This window comes from Leptopilina heterotoma, unplaced genomic scaffold (genome assembly GCF_015476425.1).
Source record: "Leptopilina heterotoma isolate Lh14 unplaced genomic scaffold, ASM1547642v1 Lhet_294, whole genome shotgun sequence".
Classification (NCBI taxonomy): domain Eukaryota; kingdom Metazoa; phylum Arthropoda; class Insecta; order Hymenoptera; family Figitidae; genus Leptopilina; species Leptopilina heterotoma.
The window spans coordinates 330,216-349,616 of record NW_025110999.1 but is presented as its reverse complement, the minus strand read 5'-3'; the positions used below and the strand labels follow the sequence as shown (position 1 = coordinate 349,616).

General features: G+C 24.6%; 1 long non-coding RNA gene across 1 annotated transcript in view; it reads left to right on the top strand.

Moving 5' to 3' along the window:
• The first annotated feature begins 16,201 nt into the window (after positions 1-16,201).
• The window catches only part of LOC122504387, a 33,068-nt gene continuing 29,868 nt past the window's right edge, over positions 16,202-19,401 (top strand). The window contains exon 1 of the long non-coding RNA XR_006301830.1: positions 16,202-16,311. This is a non-coding gene — a long non-coding RNA (uncharacterized LOC122504387). The remainder of the gene's footprint in view (positions 16,312-19,401) is intronic.

Genomic DNA, 19,401 nt, shown 5'->3' with positions numbered 1-19,401 from the left:
TTCTGCTCTTTTTTTTTGTCTTGAAAATACTAGAAATACTAGAAATTAAAAAACTATTCTCAAAAATTATAATCAAACTAGCAACAATTCGTTCCCTAAAGAGCGCCGCTAACTTTTTAGAATACAATTAGCAATTTTAAAAATAATAGAATTTAAAAATTTGTAATTCAAATTTTTGTTCAAAACAATAAAAAAAAATTCAATTTTGGAAAAATTAAAAATAATTGCAGAAATTCAATTATTTTCAAGAGTGATAAAATTCTTCTCATAAAATTCAATTATCTTCCAAATATATAACAAAAATTCTCGTCACAGTCCCAATTATCTTTATAAGTAACAAAATTCTTCCCTAAAGTGCAATAAATAATTTTCGAATTAATGTTAAATTCCCAAAAAAAAACGCAAACAATTTAATTATTTTCATAAATAATAAAAATTTCTCAGGAATTCAATTATTTACCATTTTTTTTTATAAATTCCTTCGAAATAATTCAATTATTTTTATAAATAATAAAATTTTTTTCAGAAATTCAATTATTTTCAATATTTAGTATTTTCATAAAATTACGCAAATAATTCAATTATTAAAAAAAATTGATAAAATTGATCAAGAATTCCATTATTTTCATAAATTTTTCACCAATATTAACATTTTTCATGGAAATGTAATTTTTTAAAAAAATTGTTAATAAAATTCTAAGCAAGAATTCAATTATTTTCAGAAATATAATAAAACTCTTCGAAGAATTTCAATTATTTTTAATACTATTTTAAAGTAATTTCTTGAAAAAATTCAATTGTTTTCACAAATAAAATATTCCACAAGAATTCAATTATTTAAAATAAAAAATTTTTATAAAATTTATTATATTTAAAAAAAATTAATTATTTAAAACAATGTTTATCAAATTCTTATGAAGAATTCAATTATTTTTAAAAATAACAATTTTTCACAGAAATCCAATTCTTTTTAAATATTTTAATAAAAATTTTCGCAATAATTCAAAAATTATCGTAAATAATAAAATTCTTCTTAGAATTAACTATAATAATCTCCGTATTTTAAAGTTTTTTTTAAAAATAAAAGAAAATACTGTTCATAAATTCCATTTGTCAATTACGAATTTTCTTTGAAAATAAAATTGAAAATTTTTGTTTTTTTAGAAAATAAAGAAAAAACTTTTATTGGAAAAAATGTTCAGTTACATTTATTTACGAATTTCTTTCATTGTAAAATTATTCGAAAACATCAAAAACTTCTTTTTTTAAAATAAATATTTAATTATTATTATTTTTCTACAGAAATTAAAATCATTATTTTATATTATAAGAATATTGTTGACTGTAACTTCTTCAAAATTATTTTCATCATTTCAATTCAATTATTATTTTCTACAATTTTTAATTATTTTTTATGAAAATAATTCAATTTCCTAAAAAGAATTCAATTATTTATGAAAATAATTAAGTTTTTGCGGAAAAATTCATAAAAAATTTGTAAATAATTCAATTCCTGTGAAATTTTTATTATTTATGAAAATAATTAAATGTTTGCGTACAATTGTATTAAAAATTTTTTTAAACAATTTAATTCTTTTTGGGAAATTTTATTAAAATAGTACCTCGATATTAAAAATCATTGAAATGAGAAATATTTTTGAAAATAATTCAAATTAGGACTAGAATTTTATTGACATTTTTAAAAATAATTGAACTTTTGTGAAGAATTTTGTCAGTTATATTTATAAAGATAATCGGGATTTTTACGAGAATTTTTTAAAAATTTTGAACACAATTAAATTTTATTACTCTTGAAAATAATTTAATTTCTGCAAAATTCAATTTTTTTAAACTATTTTCAACAAAAATTTGAATTAAAAATTTAATTTCTATTCCTCGAAAAAATAAATTATTTTAAAAAAATATTTTTTTAAAATTCTTTGAAAGAATTCAATTATTTTCATAAATAATAAAATTTCTACCGGAATTCAGATTAATTTAGAAAAGCATTTTCAAAAAAATTTTGGAAAAAATCAATTATTTAACAAAATTTTTGAACAATTCTTTACAATAATTCAATTATTTTGACTAATAATAACATTTTTCATGGCAATTCAATTTAAAAAAAAAAAAAAACTCTGTAAATGAGACAAAATTCTTGGTCCCTTGGATTCTCACTTATACAGGTTTGACTGTATATATTTTCTTAATTCAATACAAAAATTATTGCCTTAAAAAAAATTGAATTCAATAGCATTGGCGCTATTGGTCCAATAGTTTTTTTTTCAGTGTAGAGAAATTATATCCAATCTCTGAATGTTACGAAAGAAAAAAGAAGAAAAAAAAAACAAGAAGAAATAAATGTCAAAAAAAGAAACTCGCACATTTAAGCACAACACCCTTAAAAAAATGGTTGAGCGTTTGATTTACTTTTGTCGGTCTATATAATATCGGACAAGTTTTAAGAGGCAGAATGAAGAAGAGGCGTGAAGTAAAATCTCTTCTCACTTAACGAGCTCAAGGGTTCAACCCTTCCTTCTTATGGTTATAGCGTACAGAGTCGTGTCTCTCATCGCTAAATTCTCTCTCTTTCTCTCTCTCTCTCTCTCTCTCACCCCTGATGGTAATATTTTAGGCATGTTTTTAAGCGTAATTAAATGGCAGAGGGTTAACATCTCCCGGATCGGTCACCCACCCACGCAAATTATCGCATTTAACTCACTCCCCTCCTCCTACTCTTTCTTCTTCGTCAACGCTTTCTCCCCCCCACCCCCACCCCCTACCCCTAAGCCACCTTGTTTCCACTGACATTGCTAACGGTTATAATGTACATTTCATTAGCCGCGTGAACCCCTTCGAACGGGGCAGATTCAGCCTGGAATATTCATCACTTTACAACCCTTCCTTTTTGCTTGACACCCACACTATCCTCCTTTTTGCGGCAGTCACTCGAGCGATACTCAACAGGTCTTAATTACCCTCGCCACGCTTCTCTGCTTCAAGAACTGATTTTCTATTTCATTTTCTAAATGCTACTTATCAATTTATTTAATTATAAATATTCATTTACTCTTCAAATATTAATATTTACTCTTAAAGGGTTGCTACAAAAATTTAATTTTGTTTTTTCCTCACTTCTCGCTGATTTTTACTTTTTTGACGAAATTGACTAAATTTTGACTTTGCCCTGACACTAAACAATAATTTGATTAACTCTAAAAATGATTAGATACTCAAAAAAAATACTATTTCATTTATTTACGAATTTCTGTAATTGTAAAATTATTCGAAAACATTAATAACTTCTTTTAAAATAAATTATTGTTGAATAAATAAATTTATTTTTTAAATAAATTATTGTTTTTCTGTAGGAATTAAGATTTTCAAAAATTTTAAATTCAAACCTTTTTGAAATTCAACAACTTATATAAGAATATTATTACAAAACATAAAAATACTGATCGGAGTGATCGATTTTAATATTTCATTATTATCTAAAATTTTTACTGAAATTCATTTTTAAATAATTTTTTATTAGGAAATTCTACGAGAGTTCAATTATTTTAACAAAAAAAATAATGCATTGAATGTCTCTTGAAATTTAATTCTCATAAAGAATTTTGTCTACAAATTTTTAAATAATAGAATTCTTTCAAAAAAATTTTAAAAAAATTTTAAAGAATAAATTTAAATATTTCGAGGAATTCAATTAAAATTGGAATAGTAGGTAAAAAAAATTCTTTTAACGAATCAATTGAAATTGTACTAAAAATAATTAAAATTATACGTTGAGTTTTATTATTTAACAAAATAATTGAAATTCCTAAGAAGAATCTTATTATTTATGAAAATAATTGAAATTCCTAAAAATTATTTTATTATTTATGAAAAGAATTGAAATTTCTAAAAAGAATCCTATTATTTATGAAAATAATTGAAATTCCTAAAAATTATTTAATTATTTATCAAAATAATTGAAATTCTTAAAAATATATTATTATTTATGAAAATAATTGAAATTCCTAAAAAAATATGATTATTTATGAAAATAATTAAAATTCTTAAACATTATTTTATTATTTATGAAAATAATTGAAATTCCTAAAAATTATTTTATTATTTATGAAAAGAATTGAAATTCCTAAAAAGAATCCTATTATTTATGAAAATAATTGAAATTCCTAAAAAGAATCCTATTATTTAGGAAAATAATTGAAATTCTTAAAAATATATTATTATTTATGAAAATAATTGAAATTCCTAAAAAAATATGATTATTTATGAAAATAATTAAAATTCTTAAACATTATTTTATTATTTATGAAAATAATTGAAATTCCTAAAAATTATTTTATTATTTATGAAAAGAATTGAAATTCCTAAAAAGAATCCTATTATTTATGAAAATAATTGAAATTCCTAAAAATTATTTAATTATTTATCAAAATAATTGAAATTCTTAAAAATATATTATTATTTATGAAAATAATTGAAATTCCTAAAAAAATATGATTATATATGAAAATAATTAAAATTCTTAAACATTATTTTATTATTTATGAAAATAATTGAAATTCCTATAAATTATTTTATTATTTATGAAAAGAATTGAAATTCCTAAAAAGAATCCTATTATTTATGAAAATAATTGAAATTCCTAAAAAGAATCCTATTATTTATCAAAATAATTGAAATTCTTAAAAATATATTATTATTTATGAAAATAATTGAAATTCCTAAAAAAATATGATTATATATGAAAATAATTAAAATTCTTAAACATTATTTTATTATTTATGAAAATAATTGAAATTCCTAAAAATTATTTTATTATTTATGAAAAGAATTGAAATTCCTAAAAAGAATCCTATTATTTATGAAAATAATTGAAATTCCTAAAAATTATTTAATTATTTATCAAAATAATTGAAATTCTTAAAAATATATTATTATTTATGAAAATAATTGAAATTCCTAAAAAAATATGATTATATATGAAAATAATTAAAATTCTTAAACATTATTTTATTATTTATGAAAATAATTGAAATTCCTATAAATTATTTTATTATTTATGAAAAGAATTGAAATTCCTAAAAAGAATCCTATTATTTATGAAAATAATTGAAATTTCTAAAAAGAATCCTATTATTTAGGAAAATAATTGAAATTCTTAAAAATATATTATTATTTATGAAAATAATTGAAATTCCTAAAAAAATATGATTATTTATGAAAATAATTGAAATTCCTATAAATTATTTTATTATTTATGAAAAGAATTGAAATTCCTAAAAAGAATCCTATTATTTATGAAAATAATTGAAATTTCTAAAAAGAATCCTATTATTTAGGAAAATAATTGAAATTCTTAAAAATATATTATTATTTATGAAAATAATTGAAATTCCTAAAAAAATATGATTATTTATGAAAATAATTAAAATTCTTAAACATTATTTTATTATTTATGAAAATAATTGAAATTCCTAAAAATTATTTTTTTATTTATGAAAAGCATTGAAATTCCTAAAAGGGATCCTATTATTTATGAAAATAATTGAAATTCCTAAAAAGAATCCTATTATTTAGGAAAATAATTGAAATTCCTAAAAAGAATTTTATTATTTATGAATTCCTGTGGAAATTTTTCATTTATGAATGTAATTAAACGTTTACGTAGAATTTAATTAAAAATTTTTATTAATAATTGAAATTTTGCCAAGAATCTTTTTAGAATTTTTGAAAATAATTGAATTTGGAAAAAGAATTTTATTACTTAGAAAGATAATTGAAATTTTAACGAGAATTTTTAAAAATTTTTGAACAGAATTGAATTTCTTTGAAGAATTTTATTACTTTCGAAAATAATTGAATTTCTGTCATAATTTGTAATTTCTCCAAAATTCAATTATTTTTAGCGTTTTTAACTAAAATTATTCTGTAAATTCAGTATTTTTAATAATTAATTAACTATACATTAATAAATTTAACTAATTTCAGAAGAATTTGAATCATTAAAATTTTTCAAAAATCAAAATTCTTTCAATTTTCTAAATGAATTCATTCAAAATTGAAATTTTGTAAAATTTCAAGCTTAAACCTTATGAAGTTCATCTATTTATGAAAATTGTTAACGCAACACTTTTAAAATTCAATTAATTTTGTAATATATAAGTGAAATTATTTGTTTAAATAATTGAATCCCTGTTAAAAATTTTATTATTTATGAAAATAATTGAATTGTTACAAACAAATTTATAAAATAATTTGTAAATAATTAAAATCCTTTGGAAAATTTAATTAAAATAATATTTACTATAGTAAATATTGAAAATCATTGAATTGCGAAAAGTTTTGAAAATAATTGAAATTTTGACAAGAAATTTATTACAATTTTTGAAAATAATTGAATTTCTGAGAAGAATTTTATTATTTACAAAGATAATAGAAGTTTTAATGAGAATTGCAAAGCAGGCGTCCTTATTAAAAAATAAAACACCTTGCCAAATGTGGCCCTGGTTAGGAAATCCACAATTCCACATTTTCTCGTCGATGTAAATTGATTTAAAGAAAATGTTTTTGATTTCCAAGAATTTTTAAAAAAATTGGATTTTTATTTTGCGTGTAGAATTTTTTTTCTTTTTCGAAACCAACTTTTAATATCTGTAGACGTTGAAATGTTTCAAGTTCACCTTAACAGTGCTGTTGGTTACAAATATGGGAAAGTCTCTTCCCGACACCTTTCAAACCGCGAATATTTATCAGCTCATAAAACACGAACAGGAGAAGATAAAACGTCAATGATACGCATTAAATGGATAGACACTTTTAGTGTTCTCCTGATATTTACGATCGTCGGTTATATATATTGGAAGTGAGCATATATATATATATATATATAGATGCGTATATATAACTGAAAAAAAATTTAAAAGAGCAAAATCTGCGAGTTTAGTGGTATTATCATTTGGAGAAGTTTGATCTACAAAGCCGCGAACCGCGTGAACAAATTAGTTTCTCTATCTGGAAACAAACTTCTCCGAATGGTCGTTACTTTAATGCTTATACAAAAGATGCGGATCGGTTCAGAGTAAAGGTGAATATTATTCCCATTGGGGGAAAAAAAATATTTCCCTATTTGGCAGAATACCAAAGATGGAATTTTTGTCAGAAAAATTGGAGAAAATATTAAAAACTAGGGACAATATTAATAACGCAGAGGCAAAGTAGAAATTAAAAAAGAAGCCATCACTCCTAGAATTTCTACATTAATTCTACTAAATTTTATTAATTTTTAATTAGAAAGAATATAAATTCAAATCCGTAAAAGTTCGTTTTTTTTAAAAAAGGTCCATAAAGTCCGTAATTTGATTAAAAGAGGACGAAAAGTTCGTAAATTGTACGATATATAATTTTAAGACTCTTAGAGAAATTTTAAATGATAGCAGAAATTCAATTATTTTTAAAAGTAATTTATTACTTTTAAAAATTAATTAATTAATTAATTTCTTGTCAGAAATTAAATTATGTTCAAAAATTAAAAAAAAAATTCGTTAAAATTTCAATTATCTTTCTTAATAATCAAATTTTTTTAAAAAATTCAATTCTGTTAAAAAATTTTATTAAAATTCTTTGCAAAATTTTAATTATTTTTAAAAATTTTCCTCAATTTAATGATTTACAATATATTTATTATTTTAATAAAATTTTCCAAAAGAATCCAATTATTTAAAACAAATTTAATACAATTCTACGTAAACATTTAATTTTTTTTATAAAATAATAAAAATTCCACAAAAATTCAATTATTTACAAATATTTAGTAAATTTTTTTCGCAATGTAATTCAATTATTTTAATAAAAAATAAAATTATTACATGGATTCAACTATTTTTCTAAATAATAAAATTCTTTTTAGGAATTCAATTATTTTCATAAATAATAAAATTCATCGCCGAATTTCAATGATTTTTAATAAATATTTAATCAAAAAATTATTTTTTTGAACTTAAATAACTGAATTCTAGTAGAATTTTCTAATAAAAATTGATTTAAAAATAAATTTCAGTTAAAAACAAATAAATTAAAAAATTCTTGAAAAACTTTTTCCAAAATTTAAGAAAATTCTCGTAAAAATTTCAATTATCTTAAAAAATAATAAAATTTTTCTTCGAAATTTAATTATTTTAAAAAATTAATATAAAATTCTTTGCCAAATTTCAATTATTTTCAAAAATTTTCCTCAATTTAATAATTTTGAATATATTTATTCTTTTAATAAAATTTTCCAAAAGAATTGAATTATTTAAAAAAAATTTTAATACTACTCTACGCAAACATTTAATTATTTTTATAAAAAAATAAAAATTTTACGAAAATTCGATTATTTACAAATCTTTTATAAATTTCTTCGCAATATAATTTTCTAATAAAAATTGATTTAAAAATTAATTTCAGTTAAAAACAAATAGGAAATAAATTTTAAAATTCTCGAAAAGCTTTTTCAAAAATTATGAAAAATAATAAATTTATATAAAAATTTTAGTTGACACTAAAAAAAATTTAATTTTGGAAAAATTAAAAATTATTGCAGAAACTCAATTGCTTTTAAGAGTAATAAAATCCTTCGCAGAAATTTAATTATTTTCAAAAATAGTAAAATTCTTCTTAGAAATTTAATTATTTTCAGAAATAATAAAACTTAATACAGAATTTCAATTATTTTTAATACAATAAAATTTTAATCAAATTTCTCGGATAATGTAATTATTCTTAAAAATCGTCGAAAGAATTTAATTATTTAAAAATTTTTTGGTAAAATTCTTTATGAGAATTTTGAATTTTAAGAAACATTCAATTCTTCAATAAATAATTTATTTCCGTATTTTTGAATTCTCGAAGAATTTTCTTATAAAAATTGATTTAAAATTAAATTTTAGTTAAAATTTTAGATAACAATTGAATATTAAAAGCAATATTGCTTGTATTTTTTTATAAATAATTGAATTTTGAAATTAATTTTTTTTAAAGACTAATTGAATTTATTTATATTTGAAGTTTTTATTTTTAAATATATATTTAATTGAAGAATTTACGAATAATTGAAATTTGTAAAATTGAATATTGTAAATAAATGAATTTTGAAAATTGTCGAAGAACTTTTTCAAACATTAATTAATTTAAAGAAAATTTTTAGTGAAAAATTCTTAAAAATAATAATTGAATAGAAATGATGAAAATAATTTTGAAGAAGTAAAATATTCTATTATAATATAAAATAGTGATTTTATCAATTTGCCATCTTTATTTATTAAAAAACATGAAGAAATCGATCACTCCGAGTCTTCGACTCGGAGCAATCGATATCTTCATGTTTTATAGTTATGATAAAATTTAATTTATTCGACTCGGAGCAATCGATATCTTCATGTTTTATAGTTATGATAAAATTTAATTTATTCGACTCGGAGCAATCGATATCTTCATGTTTTATAGTTATGATAAAATTTAATTTATTCTTTTAAATAAAATATTTTCTTTTTTTTTTTGGTCCGTATTTTTAAATACTTTCACTGGTTCGAGCCCTGTTACTGAGTTCAATGAATTATATATACATTTAAATGATATAAACAATTTTTGCCTATAAATTCTGTCTAAATGTAAAATATAGTTTAAAAAAAAATAGTTTAGAAGGTGAAACTTTTTTTAATTTCGAATTAAATTGCAAAAAAATGCGAAACTAAATAAAGAAGAAGGAAAAGGAAGAATTTCGAATTTCAAACTCCTCTATATCCTGACCGCAATATATACGCAGAAGAGTGCGCGGGATAAGGAGAATCGTTCGAATGCTGTTGAACACACTGCTGGATATTTATACGCGACTCTTCTTCGCACCTTTTTGTCGTCATCGCGTTCCACGGTCTCGTGGTATCTCGTTGATTACCTGGTCCTAATTAATTCCTCAGGCTTTATCTTTATTTTTCTTCGGACCTCGTCCTTCGAACGTTTTGCGCGCGGCTTCGGATTCGTTCCGTGGAAACCGAGAGCGAGAGAGAATAAAAAAAAGAAAGAAAGAGAGAGTGTATGAGAGAAAAAGAGAGAAACCAAGAGAGTGAGTGAGAGAAAAAAAGAGATAGAAACGTTGTATATATACACACACGAGGGGGAGGGGGAGACGATTAAGGGAGAGAGAATGACCGATGTTCATCGACTCACAGTCAGGAGTGGATAGAGACTTTCTTGCGCCTCGGGTAATTTACTTCGCTCCTTTTTTTCTCTCCCCCCCCTATCCCTGTTCTTTTATTTTTTTGCCTTTCCTTATAAAGGAACAACGTGTCTCGCCGTGAGGAATGCCGGATTTTTGTTTACCTTCGATCGTCACACATCTTACCGATACAAGCGATAATTACTTTTCTCAATCTTCTTGCCACTTTTTTCCCGTATTCAACAAAAGAAAACGAGCGAGAAGCAGAAGAAAACGTCATTGCTTCAATTTTTTTTTTCCTTCTTTCATGTTGCGAGGTATTTGTTTAACAAGCAAGGGGAATTATTTATTTCCGTTTTATATGAGAGCAAACGTAAAATTAAAATTTACTATCGGATTAGTGTCCTGTTGTATGTATGGGAATTGAGGAATGTCCTTAAAACTCCTTAACACCAAATTATTGGCGCTTTTCTATGCTTTGAAACTGAGAGTGAGAGGGACCATTTATTTTGTTGCACACAGGATGATGAAGAAGAAGAAGCAGAAGAAGGTGCTTGGGAATTATCCCGCTGTGTCTGTCGTGGCAGTATTTACGGAATGAAAATACGCGCGCACATGTTGGCTTTGCGGGATACGTATGAACGTATTTCTGAATCTAATGACATTTCTATAGACTGTATATTATTTCAAGAAAGAGATCGCGCAAACTAAGCTTCCTTTTCACGCCTACAAGATTTAATAATTCCGAAGAAGAAGAAGAAAGAGGATGGGGGAGGTTCGCGTATATATAAACATTTATACCGGTTTTTCGATATGAGAAGGCGTGACCTCCTTGAAAGAATTTAAGCTACCGTCCACACTCATTATATATCTTCGCACTGTCCCTCTCCCTCTCTTTCTTTTCAAAAGAGAAAAAGATGCAAAGGGGGTTCCCCCTTTTACTTGATTCGTTGCATCTTTCGTTATGTCGTGTCCACGATGAGTAACGTTCCTCTCGCTACCTTCATCGATCTTACCAATGGAATCTCGAAAACTGCGATAAGAAAGTGACAAACGATGATTACGCCGCGTACTTTAACCTTCATGGATATCCGGACTTGTGTACGGAACGAAAAGAAATTTTATTCACGCTAAATTGGCCTGTAACTGACAAAATACGTCTGCTTACAGAACATTTATTTTTTATTCCTAAGGTTATATACTTAAGGCTTGCTTTTAGTTCCAGGGGCGGAAAATTTTATGCAGTCGAACCTCGATAAGTGGAAACACTAACTAGAAGGAAGAACGTAAAGTATCGGCAATAACAGACCTAACGCGACAATTAGGCACTGCGTACGGAAGATTGAGTCTAATTTTCCCCTTAGGTCCCTTTTACGCGTGAAGTCCATTATATACTATTGATCCACACAGAGCCTTGACAAACTTTAATAGTTGCTGTTCGGCTCTGTGTAGATCATGTAAACTATCGAAAATTCGGAGGTCTGATGTTGTAAAATTTAACAGAAAGGGAGCAAACTGTTACTGTTTTTTTTTTGGTGAAGATTTAAAGATACGGCACTGGGAGGAGAGATGCTAGCAGAGAAGAAGAGGATATTCTTATGAATCGATGAAAGAATCGCGAGCATGCGCGTCGTAATCTTAATAACTCATACGATACCACCCCTACACTGATAGCAGTCTACCCTCCTTATATACATGCATGTACTTCATACAACACATGGGACAACCATGCAAATGCCATTATAATATGTAAGCGCAAGACAAGGGCAACGCGTCCGCGAACACGACAGCCGGACATTCCGCACATTTCGCAACGACACTCGGACAAAATATGCATATCTACGAACTAAAGAACGCGTAGTCTTCGTTATGCTCCACCGACCTTAGGTTCCATTCTTCTATTTCTGTACTGTTCCTCTACTATTTCTCTATTCTCTATACTATTCCTCTACTATTTCTCTATTCTCCTACTGTATCTCTACTATTTTTTTTACTATTTCTTCACTATTTAATTTACTAAATAGCCTTTGTCAAATATTCATATTTGTCTTCTCAATTAAAAGCTTATTTCCCATCCTATGGATTCTTCCAATTAGAAACATTTGCCGAATTTCTTTAATACCCTGTTTATTCAGATTAAAAATGCCCCGATATTTGAAAACAAAATAAAACAGTTTTTCCAAAACGTCCGCCATTTGTAATCCAAAACGGGACTTTCGTTTGCAATTCGTATTAGTTCGTGTAAGTTCGGGAAAGTTCGTGTCGATCCGTAACGCTTCGAAAAGACACGAAGTCCCACGAACTATAGATCGGGGAGGATCGTATATCTATTCGGAGCGATACGAGAAGACCCGAAATCGCACGAACCATAGTTCGTGGGACTTCGTGTCTTCTCGAGTCGCTACGAATCGACACGAACTTACACGAATCATACACAATCCGCCATTTAGCGCTTACAATCACTAGATCTGAGGAAATAATTACGACTATAAAGAGCGACGTAAAAATAATTAATATCGCAAAACGAAGTTCATAAATCAAGAAAGAACAGAAATCAAAAACCAAACGATAACCAAAGAGAAGCGACAGGCATCACAAAATACAGAGAAAAAAACGACACAAGTCAAACAGGAACCAAGCGCTAAATTATTTCTGACGCAAATTAACAACGGATAGGTAATAACGGACTCGCGCGGCAAATGGAAGAGGGCTCAGTAATCCCGACGTATTGTTTCACCGACGGAAGTCACTCTTTTATTACGAGACACTTCCTGTCCTGTCGTAGCCCCACAGACGAGTTTTTAGTATATACATATAAACTTCTACTATCTGTGAGCATTAGTTTTTTTTTACCTGCGAGAGATATACCTGTGATGCGTATACACGCAATCTGACATTCGAAAGACGATGATGAGTAATTAAGGGGACTACGTTAATTTCTAGAAAGTAAAAGAAAACAAAACCTATTGTATATATATAGAAATAAAAAATTATTACGCCATATTTGAAAGAAAAGCACATGTATATATATAAATGGGAGTGACAAAGAGAAAAAGAAAAAGAACAGTCTGTGAGTGTGTCTACATTTCTACCGCTTCGCTGACCCTAATTGCGTCCCTCGAATTCCGGTAATTATCATAATTACTCTGCTATGGTCACACCCAGATCGACATTCTCATGTATGCGGACCAACTTTTGCTAAAAGGAGAACGATTTTCGTGACTTTGTTATGGTTTCTTTTTCTTTTTAAGATGAGACTGCATTCAGTGATTGAGCAATTTAGAAAAAAAAAGTATTTTCGGATTTTTTTAATTATCTTTCCGATTCCCCCTTTTAAACTAAGTTCATTCTTACTTTATTTATTTACTTCTATTTTCTTTTAACAAATTTAACCTTACAAAAAAATAAATTTACAAAAAAGAAAATTAACTAAACTAGAAGTACAAGTTTCTACGTTCAATTCAACTCTCAATGCCAATCGGAAAATTTAAAAATTCAAAAATTATAATTAAAAAAGCAAATTTTTGATTTTGAAAAATTGAATTTGGGTTTTTTTTGTAAACTTTCACGACATGGTACTCCTTTTCTACTAAAATTGGGATGAGGATTTCAAATTTAATATCAGAATGAGCAAATAACAACAATATAAGACGCTGGGCTGTCATTTTGTAATTTGACTTTGACTTTCGATTTCGATTCTGATTTTGACATTGACTTTCTTTTTCACTCTGATTTTGTAGCTTGACTTTAATTTTCGATTCGATTTTGACTTTCATTTTAAATCTGATTTTGTAATTTGACTTTGATTTTCGATTCGATTTTGACTTTCATTTTCACTTTCAATTTTAAAGTCGAAGTCAGACTGAGAGTGAAAATAAAAGTTAAAATTAACGTCAAAATCGCAATGGCGAAGTTAAAATCGAATCGAAAGTCAAAGTAAAATTATAAAATCGCAGCCCTGTTCCAAAAATACAGAGGGAGGAGAGGGGGAGGGGGTTGAATGAATTTGTTACGATCAGCAAAAAAAAGTAGTGCTAATGTATGCACCAATGCGTTACAGAGAGGAAGGAGGGGGGTAAAGATAAAAAACCTTACGTTTTTTTAAACTGTCTCAAAAATCGAATTTTAAAAAAGTAAATTTTGAAAAATTTGTATTTGAATTTTTTGCTAAACCCTAACGAGATTATACTCGTTTTCTACTAAAATAGGGTTGAGGATTTCAAAGCTAATATGCAAAATGAGCAATAATGCAATAAAAATCGAATTCAGTAAAAATAATCAACTTTTTTTAATTTTCTTATATAAATAGAAGAATTTTCGAATTATTATTCGAACCATTGTTCATTTCTGCACTTAAATTTCTTTTTAAATTATTATTTTTGAATAATTAGTATAATAATTATCGCATATAATACACGTGGTCATTATACATATGTATACAATTGTCAACAATAATTGGATTTCACTCATACTAAATATTGTCAAGGTTAAACTGAAAATTCTATTCATTACGAAAAAAAGTGTACATAATGACAAAGCAAAAATAATTACACCTTAATTAAAAAAATACATATATCACAAATTTTTACGATGAAGTAAAAAAAGAACTTTTTAAATATAATACAGTTAAACAATACTTCAAAACAGACTAAATACAGTTACAAGCAATTGACTCCTTTTATATACTAACTCTCTGTAATTATTTAATTTTGTCACAATAATCAACTGAACAAAAAAAAAATAGAAAATAAAAATAGAAAAAATAATTAACTACAGTATAATTTAAAAAATTAGAATTGAAATAATTTTCTTTGAATGTCACTCTAAATGAGAGAACCAGTGATTTGTTCTGTTATTACAATTATCTCAATATGGATCTATTACGCAAAAATTAATCTAGATACGATGTGGCGCCAGTGGACCACGTGACTATATGACGCCAGGATTCCTTATAAAAGAAGATGAAGAAAAAGAAGAACAAAGAAGAAAAGTCATTGTTCTCATGAGACGCTATTTACTAAAACTAGAAGAGCACTCAGACGTGTATTTTTTTTCTTTCTCTCTCTCTCTCTCCTTTTTTTTATATAATTAATTATTTTTTTCGGTATATGGGGAAAATTAATTATCCAGGGACTAAATTTATCCAAAAAGTTCAAAAGGTTAAGGATGTGTATATATGAAACTCCCCCCTCTTTTTCTCTCTTTCCAAGTTCTCCTTAAATGTGGCACATTATAAGTTTTTCCGGCGGTTAATTTCGCTCGCGATAGCAATAGTTCAGTCTTCTCATTTCCTCTTTCCAACACGTATGACCCGTACAATTCTGCCTCACATTCACCCCCTCGACGAGACCGAACTAAGAGCAGCTAAGAGTAAGTAGGAGCGTCTCTATGGTTAATTAAACGCATAGATCACCCTTCTTTACTTCTCTTTATTCCCATTCTTTTTATTTTCTCTCTCTCTCTCTCTCTCTTTTTTTTTCTTTCTTTCGTCCATTCCGCAACCCTGGGAATACACACTTTTTTTCTTACTTTATAAACCCACACGTCCGGATAAATCCCGAGTTTTCATATACAAACACGCTCGACTTGTAATTTTATTAAATTAAAAATTAAAATTTTTTAATTTGAGGTTAAAATTTTTAAATTTAAAATTAATAGTTTTTAATTTTAAATTAAAATTTTTAAACATTAAATTACAATTTTTAAATAAAAAATTTTAATCACATATTTTTGAATATAACGACTAACTATAAAATTAGTATTCAGTGATTCAAAGGTAGAAAAAAATTTATTTAGAAAATTGAAAAAATTATGAATCAGGAGTTGGGAAAAAAAAGATATATTAATATTTATCAATGGAGAAAAATAGGACTTGGAGAAAATTTTTTAAGACCCGATAAGCAGATAATTGAGATGGGTTAAAATGTTTAAACAAAAAGAGGGAAAAAAATGATTTTTTTTTCTGTTTTCAGATTCAATCGTGGGATTAGAGAAGCTACGACAGTCTGGTTTATCTTTATAGCCATCGTGCCTGAAGAATGTTAGACACGCGCAATGTCATTTCATCCGCGCCACCACCTGCGACGAGAATCAATTTAGAAAAGGTAATTCAAATTTTTAATATTATAGAGATAAGGTCAATGGCTTTCGCTATTGAAAACGAAGAACCCCTATCAAGATTAATTCTAAAATATATTATACACATAAACTTTTTCTCTTTTTTTGAAATTTTGATAAACAAAAATTTTATTTCAATTATATTTTTTATTATTTTTATTTTATTATGTATTTATTATTAACTGTCTTTTCTTTCTGAAAAGAAAAGTAAAATTTTCTAAATTTTGAATTAACTGAAATTATTAAAAAGTCAGGGTTGCGACAAAAATATGATTTTCTTTGCCTAACTTTTTCCTGATTTCCAGAAAAAATTTGAACTTTTTCCCTGAAACTAAAGAATATTCGCATTCACTCTAAAAATTATTAGATATTAAAAAAAATGTTCTATTACATTTATTTGTGAATTTCTTTAATTGTAAAATTATTTGAAAACAGCAATAACTTCTTTTTTCAATTTTAGTCATTGTTATTTTTCCATAGGAACCTTGATTCTTCAAAACATTAAAATTTAAATCTTTTTGGAATTCAAAAACTTTATTATAAAACATAAATATATCCATCACTCCGAGTCTTCGACTCGGAGTAATCGCTTTCTTCATGTTTCATAATTAAAGATGACTGAATGATAAAATCATTATTTTATATTAAAAAAATATTGTTACTCTAAATTCTTCAAAATTAGTTTCATCATTTTAAATAAATAATTATTTTCTGGAATTTTAAACTAAAATTCTTCTTTAAATAAATTATTGTTTATAATTTATAAAAAAGTTCTTTCAGAATTTTTAAATATATTTCTTTAAAATTCAATTTTACGAAATATAACGAAATTTCAATTATTTGGAAACACTTCAATTAAATATATATTAGAAAATGAAAACTTCAAATAATTTCAAAACATTTTCAATTAAACTTTTTAAAAAAAAAAATTAATTCTACACAATTATTAGTGAAAAGTATTAAAAATTCATAATTTCAAAGAATTTAATTTCAAACCTTTTCAAAATTCAATTATTTCTTAAAATTCATGCTATAAAGCTGTTACAATTCAAATATTATTTTAAATTTTAACTGAAATTCATTTTAAAATCAATTTTTATTGGAAATTTTCAAGAAAATTCAATTATTTAAATACAAAAATAAATAAATAATTGAATAATTGACTGTTTCTCAAAAGTGAATTCTCATTAAGAATTTTATCAACAAACTTTAAAATAATTGACTTCTTTCGATGAATTTTAATAAAATTTTTAAGAATAATTACATTTTTCGAGAAATTGAAATAAATTGTATTAAAAATAATTAAAATTCTGCATTGAGTTTTATTATTTATAAAAATAATTAAAATTTCAAAAAAAAATTTAATATTTATGTAAATAATTGATACATATTCGAAAAAAGTTTTATTATCTATAAAATCAATTAAAATTCTAAAAAAGAATTTTATTTTTTTTAAAATAACTGAAATTCTTAAATAGAATTTTATTATTTATAAAAAGAATTGAAATTCCTAAAAAGAATTTTATTATAGTATGAAAATAATTGAAATTCCTAAAAATTATTTAATTATTTATGAAAATAATTGAAATTCCTAAAAAGAATTTTATTTTAATAAAAATAATTGAATTAGTGTGAAAAAATTGGTAAATAATTGGTAAATAATTGAATTCCTGTGAAATTTTTATTATTTTTGAAAATAATTGAATGTTTGCATGGAATTTTATCAAATATTTTTTTGAATAATTGAGCTCATTAGGAAAATTTTATTAAAATATTAGATATTTAAAATCAGTTGAAATGAGGAGAATTTTTTGAAAATAATTGAAATTTTACTAAGAATTTTATTAAAATTTTTGAAAATAATTGAAAATTTACCAAGAATTTTTTTAAAGATTTTGAAAATAATCGAAATTATACCAAAAATTTTATTAAAATTTTGGATAATAGTCGAAATTATACCAAGAATTTTATTAAAATTTTTGAAAATAATTAAATTTCGGAGAAGAATTTTATTATTTTTTAAGATAATTGAAATTTTTACCATAATTTTCTTAAATTATTCAACATAATTATGAATTTTAGTGAAGAATTTTATTAATTTTAAAAATAATTGAATTTCTGCACTCATTTATAACTTCTCCAAAATTCATTTTCTTTTTAGTGCATTTTAACCAAAATTCTTTAATAATTCCATTATTTTTAATAATTAATTAAATATACATTAAAAAATTTAAATAATTTCAGAAGAATTTGAATTATTAAAAATTTTCAAAAACCTAATTTTTTTAAAATTTCTAAATAAATTCATTAAAAAATGAATTTATAAAAAAATTTCTCATTAAACTCAGTAAAAATTGAATTTATATAAAATTTCAAATTAAAAAATCTTGAAGTTGATCTATGGCTATTTTAAACGCAACTGTTTAAATATTCAATTAATTTTGAAATATTTAAGTAAATTTATTTATTTATTAAATAATTTATAATAATTTTATGACAGTTCTTCAAGTTCCTATTAGGTTATTTAAAAAGAAATTATTGCCAAAAATTTTAAAAATTGAAGGTTTTTTATTAGAATTTGTGGTAATTTCATAGTTTATGAGGCAAACGAAAGAGACACAAAAATTCAGAATTTTCATAGGAATTCAAAAAATTAATTTTTTTCAGTACTTTTAATATAAATTCCTGATTTTTGCCTGACCAATTCTACTTTTCCTGATTTTTCTCTAAATTCCTTGATGGGTGGCAACCCTATACTTTCGCCACGCTAAATATACTTTCTCAACTTTTTTACAAAATTTGAGAAAAGTTCTATACTTTCTCCACGCTAAAAATTTACTTTCGCCACTCTGTTCAGAGAAATTAAGAAAAGTTGTATTTTCGTTACGTTACAAATTTATTTTCGCCACTCTGTTCAGAGGAGATGAGAAAAGTACTACTTTCGCCACGCTAAAAATTTCCTTTCGCCACTCTGTTCAGAGGAGTTGAGAAAAGTACTACTTTCGCTACTCTGTTCAGAGCTGTTAAGAAAAGTTCCACTTTCGCCACGCTGTTTAAACATGAAAATACTCCAATCA